The following is a 20,169-nucleotide window of genomic DNA, read 5'->3' on the forward strand; positions in this document are numbered from 1 at the left end:
GATTTGCTCTATTGTCTTTTTGGTTTCTATTTCATTGATTTCTGCTCTGATCTTTATGATTTCTCTTCTCCTGCTTGGCTTAGGGTTTCTTTCTTGTTCTTTCTCCAGCTCCTTTAGGTGTAGGGTTAGGTTGTGTACCTGAGACCTTTCTTGTTTCTTGAGAAAGGCTTGTACCACTATATATTTTCCTCTCAGGACTGCCTTTGTTGTGTCCCACAGATTTTGAACCGTTGTATTTTCATTATCATTTGTTTCCATGATTTTTTTCAATTCTTCTTTAATTTCCCGGTTGACCCATTCATTCTTTAGAAGGATGCTGTTTAGTCTCCATGTATTTGGGTTCTTTTCAAACTTCCTTTTGTGGTTGAGTTCTAGCTTTAGAGCATTGTGGTCTGAAAATATGCAGGGAATGATCCCAATCTTTTGATACCGATTGAGTCCTGATTTAGGACCGAGGATGTGATCTATTCTGGAGAATGTTCCATGTGCACTAGAGAAGAATGTGTATTCTGTTGCTTTGGGATGAAATGTTCTGAATATATCTGTGATGTCCATCTGGTCCAGTGTGTCATTTAAGGCCTTTATTTCCTTGCTGATCTTTTGCTTGGATGATCTGTCCATTTCAGTGAGGGGAGTGTTAAAGTCCCCTACTATTATTGTATTATTGTTGATATGCTTCTTTGATTTTGTTATTAATTGGTTTATATAGTTGGCTGCTCCCACATTGGGGGCATAGATATTTAAAATTGTTAAATCTTCTTGTTGGACAGACCCTTTGAGTATGATATAGTGTCCTTCCTCATCTCTTATTATAGTCTTTGGATTAAAATCTAGTTGATCTGATATAAGGATTGCCACCCCAGCTTTCTTCTGATGTCCATTAGCATGGTAAATTCTTTTCCACCCCCTCACTTTAAATCTGGAGGTGTCTTCGGGCTTAAAATGAGTTTCTTGGAGGCAACATATAGATGGGTTTTGTTTTTGTATCCATTCTGATACCCTGTGTCTTTTGACAGGGGCATTTAGTCCATTAACATTCAGGGTAACTATTGAGAGATATGAATTTAGTGCCATTGTATTGCCTGTAAGGTGGCTGTTACTGTATATGGTCTCTGTTCCTTTCTGATCTACCACTTGTAGGCTCTCTCTTTGCTTAGAGGACCCCTTTCAATATTTCCTGTAGAGCTGGTTTGGTGTTTGCAAATTCTTTCAGTTTTTGTTTGTCCTGGAAGCTTTTAATCTCTCCTTCTATTTTCAATGATAGCCTAGCTGGATATAGTATTCTTGGCTGCATGTTTTTCTCGTTTAGTGCTCTGAAAATATCATGCCAGCTCTTTCTGGCCTGCCAGGTCTCTGTGGATAAGTCAGCTGCCAATCTAATATTTTTACCATTGTATGTTACAGACTTCTTTTCCCAGGCTGCTTTCAGGATTTTCTCTTTGTCACTGAGACTTGTAAATTTTACTATTAGGTGACGGGGTGTGGGCCTATTCTTATTGATTTTGAGGGGCGTTCTCTGAACCTCCTGAATTTTGATGCTCGTTCCCTTTGCCATATTGGGGAAATTCTCCCCAATAATTCTCTCCAGTATGCCATCTGCTCCCCTCTCTCTTTCTTCTTCTTCTGGAATCCCAATTATTCTAATGTTGTTTCGTCTTATGGTGTCACTTATCTCTCGAATTCTCCCCTCGGGGTCCAGTAGCTGTTTGTCCCTCTTTTGCTCAGCTTCTTTATTCTCTGTCATTTGGTCTTCTATATCACTAATTCTTTCTTCTGCCTCATTTATCCTAGCAGTGAGAGCCTCCATTTTTGATTGCACCTCATTAATAGCTTTTTTGATTTCAACTTGGATAGATTTTAGTTCTTTTATTTCTCCAGAAAGGGCTTTTATATCTCTCGAGAGGGTTTCTCTAATATCTTCCATGCCTTTTTCGAGCCCGGCTAGAACCTTGAGAATTGTCATTCTGAATTCTAGATCTGACATATTACCAATGTCTGTATTGATTAGGTCCCTAGCCTTCGGTACTGCCTCTTGTTCTTTTTTTTGTGTTGAATTTTTCCGTCTTGTCATTTTGTCCAGATAAGAGTATATGAAGGAGCAAGTAAAATACTAAAAGGGTGGCAACAACCCCAGGAAAATATGCTTTAACCAAATTAGAAGAGATCCCAAATAGTGAGGCCGGGGGGGGGGGGTAGAAAGGGGATAAAAAGAGGTTCAAAAAGGAAGAAAGAAAAAAGAAAAAAAAAGAAAAGAAAAGAATTAAAAAAAAGAAAACACATAAGAAAAATATAAAAAAGAAAAAATATATATATTGGATAAACTAGTTAAAAAATGTTAAAAAAGAAAAAGGTAAAAGTTTAAAAAAAAATTTACCAGAAGGTGAGGAAAAAAAAAAACAAAAACAAAAAATGAAAAAGAAAAAAATCAAATTAACTGCAAGACTAAAAAAAAAAATCACAGGGAAAAAGCCATGAGTTCCATGCTTTGCTTTCTCCTCCTCTGGAATTCTGCTGCTCTCCTTGGTATTGAAACCGCACTCCTTGGTAGTGAACTTGGTCTCAGCTGGATTTCTTGTTGATCTTCTGGGGAAGGGGCCCGTTGTAGTGATTCTCAAGTGTCCTTGCCCCAGGCGGAATTGCACCGCCCTTAACAGGGGCCGGGGTGAGTAATCTGCTCGGGTTTGCTTTCAGGAGCTTTTGTTCCCTGAGCGCTTTCCGTAGAGTTCCAGAGGACGGGAATACAAATAGCGGCCTCCTGGTCTCTGGCCCGGAGGAGCCGAGAGCCCAGGGCCCCACTCCTCAGTGCGCCCTCAGAGAACAGCACCCAGTTACTCCCGTCTGCCTGACCTCCGGCCGCGCTCCAAGCTCACCGAGCCTGCGACCGGTTCAAGGTAACACCGAGCTGTGAGCTTACTGTCGGCTCTGTCTCTGTAGCCGGCTTTCCCGTTCCAATACCCGCAAACTCTGGGACACTCAGACACCCCCGATCCTTCTGTGACCCTGCGGGACCTGAGGCCACGCTGACCCCACGTGGGCTTCGCCCCGGTTTAGCCTCTGGAGCGATGTCCCTCAGCGGAACAGACTTTTAAAAGTCCTGATTTTGTGCGCGGTTGCTCCGCCGCTTGCCGGGAGCTGGCCCCTCCCCCCGGGGTCTATCTTCCCGTCACTTTGGATTCACTTCTACGCCCGTCCTACCTTTCAGAAAGTGGTTGTTTTTCTGTTTCCAGAATTGCTGTTCTTCTTCTCTTCGATCTGCCGATGGATTTTTAGGTGTTTGCCATCTTTAGATAAGCTATCTAGCTGATCTCCGGCTAGCTGAAGTAGTCTCAGCCTGCTACTTCTCCGCCATCTTGACTCTGCCTATACCAATGACTTCTATGGGATTATCTCTAATTGGGAAGTTATCAGTTTCTAATATCAGAGTATTTTCCTTGTTTTTACATATATTTCTTTAAATCCATAAAATCAGCAACATCTGATTGAGAAAAAAGGTTAAATCTTCACATCTTGATTTTTGTCATAAACAGATTCATTCTTTTCTGACATTTCCATTAAAAATACATTTTCTTCCAGAAAAAAACCATTTCCATTTATATTTCTATTTATCTTCATTAACATATAATGTATTATTTGTCCTGGTGTAAAGGTCTGTGAATCATCAGGCTTACACATTTCACAGGCTCATCATAGCACATAACCTCCCCAATGTCCATAACCCAGCCAACCCATCCCTATGGATATTCTTTATCCATTCATCTGTTGATGGACATCTAGTTTCTTTCCATAGTTTGGCTACTGTAGACATTACCGCTGTAAACATTTAGGTGCACGTGACCCTTTGGATCACTACATTTGTATATTTGGGGTAAATACCCAGTAGTACCATTGCTGGGTCATAGGGTAGCTCTATTTTCAACTTTTTGAGGAAACTCCATATTGTTTTCCAGAGTGGCTTCCCCAGCTTGCATTCCCACTAGCAGTGTAGGAGAGTTCCCCTTTGTATGCATCCTTACCAACATCTGTCATTTCCTAACTTGTTAATTTTAGCCATTCTGACTGGCGTGAGGTAGTATCTCATCATGGTTTTGATTTGTATTTCTCTGATGCCGAGTAATGTTGAGCACTTTTTCATGTGTCTGTGAGCCATTGGATGTCTGTTCGTGTCCTCTGAATTGGATTATATGTTCTTTGGATGTTGAGTTTAATAAGTTCTTTATAGGTTTTGAATACTAGCTCTTTATCTGATATGTCATTTGCGAATATCTTTTCCCATTCTGTCAGTTGTCTTTGGTTTTGTTGACTGTATCCTTTGCTGTGCAAAAGCTTTTGATCTTGATTAAGTCTCAGTAGTTCATTTTTGTTCTTGCTTCCCTTGCCTTTGGTGATGTTTCTAGGAAGAGTTGCTGTAGCTGAGGTCGAAGAGGTTGCTGCCTGTGTTCTCCTCAAGGATTTTGGTTTTTATTTCTTCTCTCATTGAGGTCTTTCATCTATTTTGAGTCTATTTTTGTCTGTGGTCTAAGGAAATGGCCCAGTTTCATTCTTCTGCATGTGGCTGTCCAATCTTCCCAACACCACTTGTTGAAAAGACTGTCTTTACCATTGGACAGTCTTTCCTGCTTTGTTAAAGACTAGTTGACCATAGAGTTGAAGGTCCATTTCTGGGGTCTCTATTCTGTTCCATTGATCTGTGTGTCTGTTTTTGTGCCAGAACCATACCGTCTTGATGATGACCACTTTGTAATACAGCTTGAAATCAGGAATTGTGATGCCACCAACTTTGGCTTTTATTTTCAACATTCCTCTGGCTATTCAGGGCCTTTTCTGGTTGCATATAAGTTTTAGGATTATTTGTTCCATTTTTTTGAAAAAATTTAATGGTATTTTGATAGGGATTGTATTAAATGTATAGACTGCTTTAGGTACCATAGACATTTTCAGAATATTTGTTCTTCCAATCCATGAGCATGGAATGTTTTTCTATTCCTTTGTGTCTTCCTCAATTTCTTTCATGAGTACTTTATAGTTTCCTGAGTACAGATTCTTTGCCTCTGTGGTTAAGTTTATTCCTAGGTATCTTATGGTTGGGGATGTAATTTTAAATAGGATCAACTCCTTCATTTCTCTTTCTTCTGTCTTGCTGTTGCTGTATAGAAATGCAACTGATTCTGTGCATTGATTCTATATCCTGACACTTTACTGAATTCCTATACAAGTTCTAGCAGATTTGGAATGGAGTCTTTTGGGTTTTGAGTCTTTTTGGGTTTTCCACATAAAATATCTTATCATCTACAAAGAGTGAGAGTCTGACTTCTTCTTTGCTGATTCCAATGCCTTTTATTTTTTGTTGTTGTCTGATTGCTGAGGCGACTCCTAGTAGTGTTGAATAACAGTGGAGATACTGTCCAGTATCTCCCTGCCGTGTTCCTGACCTTAGGAGAAAAGCTGTCAGTTTTTCCCCATTGGAATGATATTTGCTGTGGGTTTTTCATAGATGGCTTTGATGATATTGAGGTATGTACCCTCAAGGCCCACAGTGTGAAGAGTTTTGATCAAGAAAGGATGCTGTACTTTGTCAAATGCTTTTTCAGCATCTACTGAGAATATCAGATGGTTCTTGTTCTTTCTTTTGTTAATGTATTGTATCACATTGATTGATTTGTGGATGTTGAACCAAACTTGCAGCCCTGGAATAAATCCCACTTGGTCGTGGTGAATAATCTTTTAATGTACTGTTGGATCCTTATTGGCCAGTATTTTGGTGAGAATTTTCGCATCTGTGTTCATCAAGGATATTGGTCTGCAATTCTCTTTTTGTCTGGTTTTGCAATCAAGGTAATGCTGGCCTCATAAAATTAGTTTGGAAGTTTTTCTTCCATTTCTATTTTTTGGAGCAGTTTCAGGAGAATACGTGTTAATTCTTCTTTAAATGTTTGGTAGAATTCCCCTGGGAAGCCGTCTGGCCCCAGGCTCTTGTTTGTTGGGAGATTTTTGATGACTGCTTCAATCGTACTGGTTATGAGTCTGTTCAGGTTTTCTATTTCTTCCTGGTTCAGTTGTGGTAGTTTATATGTCTCTAGGAATGCATTTATTTCTTCCAGATTGTCAAACTTGCTAACGTATAGTTGCTCATAATATGTTCTTATAATTGTATTTCTTTGATGTTGGTTGTAATCTCTCTTCTTTCATTCATGATTTTATTTATTTGGGTCTTTTCTCTTTTATTTTTGATAAATCTGTCCAGGGGTTTATCAATCTCAGTTATTCTTTCAAAGAACCAGCTCCTAGATTCATTGATTTGTTCTACTGATTTTTTGATTTTTGGATTCTATATCACTGATTTATGCTCTGATCTTTATTATTTCTTTTCTCCTTCTGGGTTTAGACTTTCTTTGCTGTTCTTTCTCCAGCTCCTTTAGGTGTAGGGTTAGGTTGTGTACTTGAGACCTTTCTTGTTTCTTGAGAAAGGCTTGTATTGCTATATACCTTCCTCTCAGAACTGCCTTGCTGTGACCCAATGATTTTGAACAGTTGTGTTTTCATTTTCATTTGTTTCCATGATTTTTTTTTTAAATTCTTCTTTCATTTCCTGGTTCACTCATTCATTCTTTAGTAGGATGCTCTTTAGCCTCCATGTATTTGAGTTCTTTCCATCTTTCCTCTTATGATTGAGTTCTAGTTTCAGAGCATTGTGGTCTGAAAATATGCAGAGAATGATCCCAATTTTTTGGTACAAGTTGAGACCTGATTTGTGACCCAGGATGTGATCTATTCTGGAGAATGCTCCATGTACACTAGAGAAGAATGTGTACTCTGTTGCTTTGGGATGGAATGTTCTAAATATATCTGTGATGTCCATCTGATCCAGTGTGTTATTTAAGACCTTTATTTCCTTGTTGATCTTTTCTTAGATGATCTGTCCATTTCAGTAAGGGGGGTGTTAAAGTCCCCTACTATTACTGTAGTATTGTTGATGTGTTTCTTTGATTTTGTGATTAGCTGGTTTATATAATTGGCTGCTCCCATGTTAGGGGCATAGATATTTAAAGTATCAAGTAATAAGTATTTAAAGGGTCTGTTCAACAAGAGGATCGAACAATTTGGTGTCCTTCCTCATCTCTTATTATAGTCTTTGGCTTAAAACCTAACTTAATGATGTAAGGATTGCCACCCCAGCTTTCTTTTGCTGTCCATTAGCATGGTAAATAATTTTCTACCCCCTCACTTTAAATCTGGAGGTGTCTTTGGGTCTAAAATGAGTTTCTTGTAGACAACATATCAATGGGTCTTGTTTTTTGTGTTGTTTTTTTCTTTAATCCATTCTGATACCCTGTGTTTTTTTATTAGGGCATTTAGCCCATTTATATTCAGGGTAACTATTGAAAGATATGAATTTAGTGCTACCATATTGCCTGTAAGGTGACTGTTACTGTATATCCGTTCTGTTCTGGTTTGTTAGTTTTAGGCTGTCTTTGTTTAGAGGACCTCTTTCAGTATTTCCTGTAGGGCTGGTTTGGTGTTTGCAAATTCTTTCAGTTTTCATTTGTCCTGGAAGCTTTTTATCTCTCCTTTTATTTTCAGTGACAGCCTAGCTGGATATAGTATTCTTGACTGCATATTTATCTCATTTAGTGCTCTGAATATACCATGCCAGTCCCTTCTGGCCTTCCAGGTCTCTGTGAATAGGTCTGGTGACAGTCTAATATTTCTACCATTGTATGTTACAGACCTCTTGTCCCAAGCTATTTTCAGGATTTTCTCTTTGTCACTAAGACTTGTAAGTTATACTATTAGATGGTGGGCTGTGGACTTATTTTTATTGATTTTGATGGGGCTTCTTTGTGCTTCCTGGATTTTGATTCTTGTCCCTTTGCCAAATTAGGGAAATTCTCTACTATAATTTGCACCAATATACCTTCTGCCCTTCTCTCTCTTTCTTCTTCTTCTGGGAGCCCAATTATTCTAATACTGTTTCATCTTATGATATCACTTATCTCTCGAATGCTCCCCCCTTGGTCCAGTAGTTGTTTATCTCTCTTTTCTCAGTTTTTTTATTCTCTGTCATTTGGTCTTCTATATCACTAATTCTTTCTTCTGCCTCATTTATCCTAGCAGTAAGAGCCTCCATTTTTTATTGCACCTCATTAATAGCTTTTTTTATTTCAACTTGGTTAGATTTTAGTTCTTTTATTTCTCCAGAAAGGGATTCTTTAATATTATCCATGGTTTTTTTGAGCCCAGCTAGCACCTTGGTAATTATCATTCTGAATGCTAGTTCTGACATATTACTAATGTTCATATTGATTAGGTCCCTAGCTGTAGTGTTGTCTCTTGTTCTTTTTTTGTGGTGAGTTTTTCTGCCTTGTCATTTTATCCAGATAAGAATAGATAAATGAGAGAACAAAATACTAAAAGGGTATCAACAACCCCAGAAAATATACACTAACCAAATCAGAAGGCCCCTGAAACTGGGAGGAGAAGAAGGAGGAAGAAAAAAAAAACATATATATATATATATTAGACTGGTGAATAGATCAGATCCACACACTTGATTTTGACTGTATTTTGGTCTATTAGAAGAAACTACTTCCCAAAATTTTAAAGAAGGAAAAACATATATATACAAAAACAAGGGTAAATACGATGAAGAGATGGAATATGACCGTAAAGATAAAAATCAAAAGAGATTCTTAAAAAGGAATTAATAAGATAAGAAGGTTGAAAAAGAAAATTAAAAAAGAAGAGGAAAGAATGTGATCAGGCTGGAGACTAGAACAAAGCCATGTGCTAGATTTAGGGTATCTTTTGATCTATTTGAAGAAATTGTATCCCAAAATTATAAAGGAAAAAAAACAAAACCTGTATGTATACAAAAAATAAGGTTAAATACAATGAAAGGATATGACTATACCAATGAAAATTTGAAAACATTTTTTAAAATGTATTGATAAGATAAAAGAGTTTAAAAAAACATTAAAATAGAAAAGAGGGGAATTATTTTTAAATTAGGATAAGAAAAAAATAAAACTAAAAAAAATTTAACTTTATAAGACTAAAGGATCATAGGGGGAAAAAGCCATGAATTCTATGTGGTTCTTTCTCCTAGCTCTGGCATTCCACAGTTCTCATTGATCAGTGAACTTGGTTTTGGCTGGATGTTCTTGCTGATTTTCTGGGGGAGAGGTCTGTTGCAGTGATTCTCAAATGTCTTTGTCTGAGGCGGAAGTGCACTGCCCTTGCCAGGGGCCAGGCTAACTATTCTGCTTGGGTTCGCTCTCAGTAGCTTTTGTTCCCTGAACACTTTCCATAGAGCTTTGGAGGACGGGAATGATAATGGCAGCCTCCAAATCTCCAGGCCCCATAGGAGCCAAGAGCTCAGGGCCCCACTCTTCACTGTACCCTCAGAGATAAGCAGTCAATCCCTCCCATATCCCTGGTCTCCGGCTGCACTCTAGCTCACCCGGCCTGTGACCTAGTGTTTCTATATGTGGTGCACAGCCCTGTTTGGAGTCTCCAAAGTCAGCAGATTCCTGCCACACACTCCCGTGCTGCTCCTCCCAGAGAAGATAGGAGGGGGTCTCCCTAGCTCTGCCACTTGTGGGGTCCCTGCTCAAAGAGCAGTGGTTCAACTGTGCCTTGGATCACCATTTAAGGTAATCCCAAGATGAGAGCCCAGTTCTTGGCTCCATCTCTGCAGCCAGCTTCTCCCCTCCAATACATGGGAGCTCTGCCACACTCAGGCCTCCCTGGTCTTTTTGTGACCCTGTGGGTCTTGAGACAACCCCCAGGATCACACCCCATTTAGCCTCTGGAGTGATGTCCCTCAGTGGAGCAGACTTCTAAAAGTTCCGATTTTGTGCTCTGCTGCTCTCTCTCACTTGCCCAGGAGCTGTCCCCTTCCCTTGTGGTCTATCTTCCCATTGTTTCAGATTCACTTCTCTGCATGTCCTACCTACCAGAAAATGGTCGATTTTCTGTTCCTAGAATTGCTATTCCTCTTCTCTTCCATCTCCTGTTGATTTTGTAGGTGTTCAGAATGGTTTGATAACTATCTAGATGAATTTCTGGGACCTGATGAATTTCAGTCTCTTACTCCTCTGCCATCTTGCTCCTCCTTTCACCCACTCTATATTTCTATTAAATTTTTTTTAAAAAGTTATCTTTTTCTAAAGCTAAATGAAGTAGAAAATAAGCAGGTGTGGAATCTTTCTAATTTTATTTTTGCAAAGGCAGTCTTAGTAGATTATACAAATTTGTTATTTTTTTTAAGGAGAAAATAGGCTGAATAGTGATCCTACACTCCTAGCTCATAAATTATACCAAATTAACTCTTGTGTTGCTTCTGAATCAGTTACAGACATTCACGGAGTGTCACCTATGCACTCAGACTGAATGCACAATGGAGAGAACATTTGAAGTATATATATGCCCAGAGGATACTTAGGAGTCTACAGAGTGAGAAGGTAGAGGCTCCTGGCCAGGAGCCTTCATATGACTTATTATTACAAGTGTGGGAAATTATAACCTGTTCATAGGATGAGAAGTTCTTTATGACCAGAGCATAGGGTGATAGCCACAGACAAATCTAGAAAGATCAGTTGAAGCCAGGCCCTGTAGTGTGGGCCCAATTCTATAAGCAAAGGAAGCTGGAAAGGAGGAAATTCACAGTGTAGATTTCAGTTTTACAAAGACAAGAAATGGAACTACAATGAATAGACCAAAACATCCAAGGGTAACAAAGCATGACTGTCAACTGTCAAAAACATCCATATCTTGAATTCTTCCTGAAAATGAATCTTCCATATCTTTAAAAGGCAGGCAGACAGGAAGAGAGAGAGGAAGAGACAGAGGACAAAAAACAAAAACAGAAATCTGGTGCCATGATTGGAGGCTGACAAGCATGTTTTGTGCCTTCCCAATGTTCAAAATTAAGGGAAATAAAAGGTACTTGAAAATCATTTAACTTACAAAGATTTATTTTAAGATGTCCTAAGGAATATTGTAGGTTTGTAGCTTAGGTCTTCAGTCAAAAATTTCACAAGGACTTTTCTCCATTTTATAAATTTGAGAATGGATACAGACGTAGTAGAATTTATTTGCAGTGCAGGACCAGAGAATGATTCTATGTTAAATAACCTTGCTTCGTTTTTTCAAAAGACCTCTATCTGTTCCTTTAATTTTGTATTATATTTAAATTTTGTTTAAACTGCAACTGCTCTCTCTCTAAAAATAAGTAAACACATCTTTAAAAAGAAAAAAAAAGGAGGGGGAATGCCTGGGTGACTCAGTTAGTTGAGCAATTGAGCGTCCAACTCTTGGTTTCTGCTGAGGTCATGATCTCATGGGTCATGGGATCAAGTCCTCAGTTGAGCTCCATGCTCAGCAGGGAAGCTGCTTGAGATTCTCCCCCTGTCTCCCTCTGCCCCCCCACACACACTCTCTCTCTCTCTCTCAAAAATAAATGAATAAATCTTTATTAAAAATTTAAAAATTAGGGGCACCTGGGTGGTTCAGTCAGTTAGGCCACTGCCTTCAGCTCAGGTCATGATCCTAGAGTCCCTGGATCGAATCCCACATTGGGCTCCCTGCCCAGCAGGGAGTCTGCTTCTCCCGCTGACCTCTCCTCTCATGCTCTCTCTCTCTCTAATAAATAAATAAGAAAAATATTTTTAAATAAAATAAAACTGCAAAAATCACACTGTGCTTATATTCCTTTCCTTTTAGCCTTGTGAAGTTTGTTTATGTATTAGTGGAGCAGTGACTATTGTAAAGCTTTAGCAAAAGTAATACAATGCTGGAATGTCATAAACTATAATATGAACAATGTCCCATGAAAGTTGTTCACACTATACTTGATCCTTCAATCCTAATACTATCACTATAAACCTTGTTATAGCCAATTCTTTTTTTTTTTAAGATTTTATTTATTTATTTGCCAGACAGAGATCACAAGTAGGCAGAGAGAGGAAGGAGGAAGCAGGTTCCCCATTGAGCAGAGACCCTGATGCGGAGCTTGATCGCAGGACCTGGGATCACGACCTGAGCCGAAGGTAGAGGCTTTAACCCACTGAGCTACCCAGGCACCCCGTTATACCCAATTCTTACATGACTTCTATGTTAGTCAGGATATTCCGGAGAAATAGAACCAACCAATAAGATAGGCACATATATAGAGAGAAAGAAATATTTGTTTTAAGAAATTGGCTAATATAATTATCAGAGCTGGCAAGTTCAAAACCTGCAGGGCAAGCCTGCAGGCTGGCAACCCTAAGAAGAGTTAATGTTGCAGCTCAAATCCAAAGGCAGTGTCCAAACAATTCTTTCTTCCTCAGAGAACTTCTGGGTTTTTTTTCCTCTTCAGGCCTTCAACTGTTTTAATAAGGCCCACCCACATAATGGAGTGTTTCCACACTTTACTCAAAGTATAATAACTTAAATATTAACCTCATCTAAAAAATACTTTCACAGTAACATTTAGACTTATGTTTGGCTAAATATCTAAGAAGGCTGTAGCCTAGCCAAGTTGACACAAAATTAACCATCACAGCCCCCAAGCACTGTCAGAGCTGTAGGGAATATAATTAAGTCAAAATTAAGAAACCAAGCGATTGCCAATGCCAAATTTGAAAATCAATACATGCATCTTCTCAAAAATAATAATAGCTGCTGTTTATTATTATTCTCACTATGTACTACACTGTATTATCTGCTTCAATACATTCTCTCAATTAATTCTCACAGCAAACCTCTAACAAAAGTTTTATTAGTATCCCCATTTTACACAAAGTGAGAACTACTTACCTGACTGAGGCCATAGATCTCAAAGCAGTGGGACAGGGTTTGAGCACAGGCTTTTCTTACACCACAGTCTATGAACTTAACCACTCTACAATGCTATTTTTCAGTTCCCCACCAGTCCTATCTGGAAAATGATAAGATGTTGAGGAACCAGAAAAGTTTTCCTAGGGTCAAAAAAACAATTTTCATAGAATTAGTACTAGCACATCAGTTTCACTCCCAGAAACCTAAATTCACACACACTTTGCTACTTTCTTACTAAGAAAAGACCCTCAATCTCATGTGTTGTTGTTTTTTTTTCTCTGTCAAAGCAAGTAGGATTAGAATCATAGGATTTTACTAAAACTTTGCTTCAATAAGTTGTGGTTAATTAGTAAGGTTTGCTGCTTCTACATGGGGTTATCAGAGCTTCCAAAGAGCTTCAAGATGCTTCAATACATTCTCTCAATTAATTCTCACAGCAAACCTCTAACAAAAGTTAGATTATATATTAATAGTTATATTATAACATTTTTTAAAAATTTTTCCACAAAAAATGGCTCTCTTCCTTGCAAACTGCATGTTGTTACAGCCCAAGCACAAGTATTAAGCTAATAAGGAACAATTCATTTCTATAAAGCTGGGAAGCTTTCTCTACTTTCTGATGATCTATTATTTTGATTTCGATTTTTAAATATCGTTTATCAAATCAAGTGCTAGGGAAATCGCATTTTGCCTCTACAACTAAATTGCCAGAAATGGGAGAGAATTTAATAAAAGTTCTATTCCGCCACCTAGTGGCCAGAATCTTAAATCTCATCCTTTAGAAACAAAAAAAGCTTAATAGTAGGAAATCAGGGATCTAAAGATACCAAAATAAGAATGTAGGCACCACCAGACTGCCAAGGAAAGCACAATGTTTCTCACTATTTGCTGCTCTAGTAAAAATTCAGAACAGATCCAAAACAGGACACCTCACTGGGACCTGTGACTCATTGTGATTATGTGGCAAATGAAGCCTGAAAAGGTTTTGACTTCAGTGGTAGGAAAGAGGCAGGGTGGGGGTGACAAACTATGTGAGTGACAGACTGAGTCAGGAATGGAATGGAAATGACGTAATTATTTCTACTAGTCACACACAATCCCCCAGTAGTAACACCCTAATCAGATGTGCCATCACATATTTTCTCTGAAGGGTTTTAAATCAGAGCATTACAGTAAGACTTAACTACATTTCATTTTTATTAACTTTATTTTTACCCTGGTGGTATCAGTAATAAGACACTGTTGCTAGAGATTTTAAAGTATTTTGAACAATGAGTTTATGATCCAGATGAACTCCATTCAATGACACGCCCTGAACAGTTACTCTGTCTAAAGCATGAGGCACTCCAGATACAACACCCACAGAGTCTCTGCTCTCCAGTGCCTCCCAATAAGGCCGAGAAATTCCAAATAATAATATTTAGTTTGGTTGTGTGATGATTATGTGACTCAAAACATATAAAGTGTTTATATCAACACCTGCCACATAATAAATTCTGTATTTATTATTAACATATTACTAACTGGAAGATGAAACTGGTTCAATCACATGGGAGTTTCTACACTGGTAAAATCAGGTCCTTCATGTGGCTCCGCTCAAACCTATTTTCAAGATGGATTAGATTCATCCACAAGGTTGTGACTTCCCACTTCGACTGTGTGATACTGAAGCTCACAGAAAAATAGAATTATTGTCAGTTCTCAAGGAAATCTTGATGGGAAAGACTTTTACTAGTGTTTGCAAATATTGAGCCTAGACTTGGGCCCAACATCACTTAGAACTCAATAAGTTGTGGCATAGTAATGTGCAAATTATTTATCACATTTGACTTTGCTGTTCCCGATAGCTACCGTGACTGGAAAGTCAGTGGCATGGGCAACTGGATTCAGAATTCTCTGTTCTACACATATTACCCATCACTTCCTTAATAGGAATGGAGTTTAAGATGGGATAAGACACTTCCTTTTATAATAAGTAAGGGTATGTTGGGAAAATCCCTGAAGACTATCGTTTATACTTGAGGGACACCCGAAGTCACAGTGAATTAGAAGTTACCGGGACTATCTTAAGTTCTGTTTCAAAAAATTTAAGCAGAAATAAACATAGAACTGGAGAAATCCTACAGGACTGAGAAGGTAGTCATTCCAAAAATAAATTTTACCTGTTTTTCAGTTGTAGTCAGAGCTTAGCCTTATTAAAGAACTTTCTAAGTACAGGAAGCACCATCTAATTTATATGCTATGTTTTGAATTAAGTAAAAATAGAGGGGTACATGGATGGCTCAGTTGGCTGAGCTTCTGACTCTTGGTTTTGGCTCAGGTCATGATCTCATGGGGGCCTGCACTCAGGAAGGAGTCTGCTTGGGATTCTCTCTCTCTGCCACTCCCCCAGCTCTCATGCACTCTCTTTCTCTCTAAAATAAATAAATAAATCTCTAAAAATAATAATAAAATAAAAATAAAATTTCTCTATTTCTTTTCAAATCACCAGAATCTTTATTCAAATCTGTAATATACATTTATATAGCACTGAATTTCCCATTGTTGAAAACGGAATAATATCTAACAACTTCATTTTATACATCACCACATATTTACCTAGTGCCTAGCATGCCCCAAACACTGGTGAGACATTGAGGGTACAGAAGTGAATAATACATAGATCTTACCCTCAGTTGCTCCAAATGTAGATTTAGAAGACAACAACAACACATACACTTTGGTGATTTCCTTTCTCTGACATCTATTGCATGTGTGACTTTAGGGAAGTAGTCAATTGACCTCCTGAGCTTCCATTCCCTCATCTAAAACCAGGAGTGATAATATATTAATTAATGCCAGGCATCACAGGAAGGTTGAAAGAATAAAACAGGTAAAGATAAGAAAACAGCAAAATTAATACAAATATTATTAATATAATAATAATATATATAATTATATATATAATAATAATTAATAATATGATACTGGCGCAGGTACTCTCACTTTATTTTTAAAAAGGACATTTATGAAACAGTGACTGAGCTCTGACCTAGTATAAATCAGAAAATTTCCTAATGGCCTCTATAAAAGAAATGGAGCTGCATTACAAAGTAAAAACACTAGCCCTGGGATGTAATTCTTTTTAATCACACAATAGTGGAACAAAGTGTATCTCAAGAAAATAATCATTTCTGAGGGGTAGGGGGTGGAGATAATTGTTGTCAGACACAAACTATAACAACTTTATAAGGCAAACAGCATTCACTAAGCCTAAGTACGGATGAGAAGGACCCAGTTCTCCATCACAGCTGCCCCAAGGCCAATGGCACCTGTCCATAAAACAATTAGGGGACAGAATCACTTAATTGGTAAAACTTAAACTGTAAGTTTTTATTACATACAGCTGCTATGTGCCATTTACATAAATTGATACACACTCTATGCAAATGTGTTAATAAAAATTCATATTTATAACAGTTCAGATGTTTTTCTCTGAGGAAATTCAAGCTATAAGCTAAAAGTTATTCATGTAGGCACTTGCACATTTCTACTGAGGAAAGCAATCATTGTTTGCTTATCTATTTTAGGGCTCCTCTCCTAGTTTGGTCTAACACTTCCATGGATTGGGTTTCCTTTATTAGTGCTTTCTGCCAGTGAGCTAACCTGAAGGTAGAAGAGAAAAGATGAAATGTGTTCTTCCTCAAATGGCATCTGTTCTTACAAACGATCTTGAGATATGTGTTTTACTTCATTTTCATTAAAATTAATAAAAGTCAAGCTGACATCTCATCAGTTCTTCTCTCCAGTTCTAGTCTCCCACTTTCCCCAGAAGGGACCACTAAGATGACTTCAAGGGTATCCTTCCAGTCCTCAGTTTTATAATTTTACTTTCTATCTATACAAACATCAATGACTATTTTGTGTAGTGTTTTCATAGCTAGAGTCATATTGATTGTATGCTACATCTTGCTTTTGTGTGCAGCTCAATTTTTTGTTGAGTTCAATCATATCTATATACAAAGAAAGGTCTGATTTATTTATTTTAACCACTCTATGGTATTCCAACCTATAATTATTCAACATTTTTATCTGTCCACAGATTGACATTATGTTGTTTCCAATTTTTTCAGTACTAAAAACAGTATTGCCACACACATCTCTGTGTATTTATAGAACAAGAATTATGCTCATAGGAAAACATTTAAAATCATTAATAACTCCTATGAGTACAATTTAATACAGTTGGGAATTTTCATCAAAGTTCATTGCGATAGGAATTGTTCAAAGAATGAAAAGTTTATTTCAGCCTACAAATTATAACTAGGATTGTAAAAATTAATGCCAAAAAAATCAAATTGCACAAATGTAAGTAGGTTTTTTCAGTCTTCTGTTTCTGATTATTTACAGTGATATTCTTCTCCATGCATATGAGTGATTGAGAGTTAGTTTCATCGCAGTGATATTTCAAATGTGTTTATGCTTAAGAACTTCCAAGTATATTTCTAATGAATTTTCTCTAAAACATCAAGAACATGAACTTGCTTTAGTGAGGGAGATCCTACGATAAATCCAAAGTTTGTTTGTGTTCTTTCTAAGAGTTCTGAGTGATCAGAACACCCATTTCCAAAATGAAATTACTCCAAACCAGTTACAGCTTTAAGAGAAATCAGGCACTGGAATATTAGCCATCAGAAAGAGGGAACATTTACCATTTACATCAACGTGGATGGAACTGGAGGTTATTATGCTGAGCAAAATTTGTCAGTCAGAGAAAGACAATTATCATATGATTTTACTCATATATGAAATATTAGAAACAAGGCAAAGGACCCTAGGGGAAGGGAGGGAAAACTGAATGGGAAGTCATCAGAGAAGGTGAAAAACCAGGAGAGACTCTTAACTACAGGAAAAAAACTGAGGGTTGCTGGAGAGGAGGTGGGTGGAGGGATGGGGTAATTCGGTGACAGGCATTAAGGAGGGCACGTGATGTGATAAGCAATGGGTGTTTTACACAACTCATAAATTACTGAACACTACATTCTGAAACTAATAATGTACTATAAGTTGGCTAATTGAATTTAAATTTAAAAAAAGAAAAGAAAAGAAATCAGGTACATGATGGGGTGCCTGGGTGGCTCAGTCAGTTAAGCATGCCACTCCTGATTTTGGCTAGGATCATGATCTCAAGGTCATGAGACTAAGCCCCAAATCCAGCTCTGCCCTCAGCCCAGGTGTCTTCTTGTTCATTCCCACTCTCTCTCTATCTCTCTCTCCCCCGTCTCTAAAATAAATAAATAAGATCAAAAAGAAAGAAAAGAAAAGAAAAAGAAATCAGGCACATGAGCTATATATTTAGAGAACTTTTACTAAAAACTAACCACAATTTTTAGAAAGAAATTAATGTTTGTCACTTTCTTTAGCAAATATGATAACCTATGAGACACAGTAAGAATAAAACAGATATAAATAAAAATTATATACCTTGCACAAAACAAATACATAACAAGGAAAGAAAGGGTAAATTTTCCTTCACCTAAAAGGATCTTTCTGTGTTTTTGCAAATACAAATCATACCATCTTCAACAAACTCAAATTGTGTTATCCACATGAGCAAATTCTTGATGCTTTCCCCTCTCTCCTGTACCCACTCCCAGGAAGTAGTAACTGCCCCACCTCTTAAAAGTTTTATGGATATTTAACTGGAATGTCTTATGACATGATTCACTTCTACCATCAATTACAGCTTTTCTGTTTACTTAAAATATCATCCCAACTACCTTACTTTCTTTCATCTTTCATAGCTCCAAGGGCATGTACAAAGGCTTGCTTATAACAGGCTTTCATCAATATTGGTTGGGCTGTATTAAGAAGGTATTCCTGTCACCCTTGGCCTTTTTTTTTTTTTTTTCTTATCCTGGATAACCAAAAGCTATATTTTCTCACATAAATTTTTTAAAATTCTGACTTTAAGTTCATTTGAGTGCTCCTTACCAATGGCTACATAAAGATACTTCAATCATAAATTATTAATGTTCCTTATAAGTCAAACAACCCTGAAGTCTAAATTTCAGATGGATCTAGGTCAAGTGTTTGCTACTGAAATCATTACGGAAAACCGGTGATTGCCGGAAGAATGATTATCCAATCCACAAATTGGGAGCGCACCCCTTACGTCTCCTCCTCCTTCCTCTGCTCCTGACTATGATTACTTCTCCACAAAATAATAATTCCCCTAAGGAATGGGAAGGACCAACCACAAATGGAAAGCAGCTACATGCTAGCAGTTCTGAGAGAAAAAAATTAAAATATTTGGTGAAAGCAAAAGATTCCAAACCACTACATAAAGTAACATTTTTGAAGCATCTATCAATTTTTCTTTAGCCTATCATAGAGATAAATTATAACTCTTTGTGTACAACACAAATATACATGCATATTCTAACAAATCAAATGTGTCTCTTACACTAATAAAGTGGATATGAACATCATTCACTCAATAGATATTGCTGTTATATCCATTATGTACAGTCACTCTGCCTTTAAGAAGATAAATAAGTTGGTAAAGAAAGACAAACAAGTTTGGAAAGTTAAATAATAATATCAAACAACTGTATGAAAGATGTTATGATAAAGAAAAATGTTCAGATTTTTATTTTGCTCTAGGTCAGTCTTAATACTAATAATTATTATCACTATTGTGTTATCATAAGTATTAATAGCGATCACTAATTAAACATTATATTTAGTTTTACATGAGTAAAATTTTTACCATTATGAAATGTATTCTTTTAACTCCCACTTAACAGATTAGAAAATGTTCTGTAGTGGAGACAGGATTAAAACCCAAATCTGGGGGCGCCTGGGTGGCTCAGTGGGTTAAAGCCTCTGCCTTCGGCTCAGGTCATGATCCCGGGGTCCTGGGATCGAGCCCCGCATCGGGCTGTCCGCTCCGCGGATAGCCTGCTTCCTCCTCTCTCTCTTTCTACCTGCCTCTCTGCCTACTTGTGATCTCTGTCTGTCAAATAAATAAATAAAATCTTTAAAAAAATAAAAAAATAAAACCCAAATCTGGAGCACCTGGGTGGATTGGTTGGTTGAGCGACTGCCTTTAGCTCAGGTCATGATCCCAGAGTCCTGGAATCAAGTCCCACATCAGGCTCCCAGCTCCGCGGGGAGTCTGCTTCTCCCTCAGACCTTCTCCCCATTCATGCTCTCTCTCACTGTCTCTCTCTCTCTAATAAATAAATAAATAAGATCTTTTTTTAAAAAAAAATCTGATTAGGATCCAAAGTCTTGCATTCACACTATAGGTTTTTTTGGGTTTCTTCCTAAATTTTGGGTCAAAACAAGTCCATATCCATTGGCAAT

The 20,169-nt window shown here is 37.6% G+C and overlaps 1 protein-coding gene across 1 annotated transcript in view; it reads left to right on the forward strand.

Moving 5' to 3' along the window:
* The window catches only part of CNGB3 (cyclic nucleotide gated channel subunit beta 3), a 170,960-nt gene that overhangs the window by 120,317 nt on the left and 30,474 nt on the right, over positions 1-20,169 (forward strand). The gene's annotated exons all lie outside the window — the stretch shown is intronic.

Source organism: Mustela lutreola, chromosome 3 (genome assembly GCF_030435805.1).
Source record: "Mustela lutreola isolate mMusLut2 chromosome 3, mMusLut2.pri, whole genome shotgun sequence".
Classification (NCBI taxonomy): domain Eukaryota; kingdom Metazoa; phylum Chordata; class Mammalia; order Carnivora; family Mustelidae; genus Mustela; species Mustela lutreola.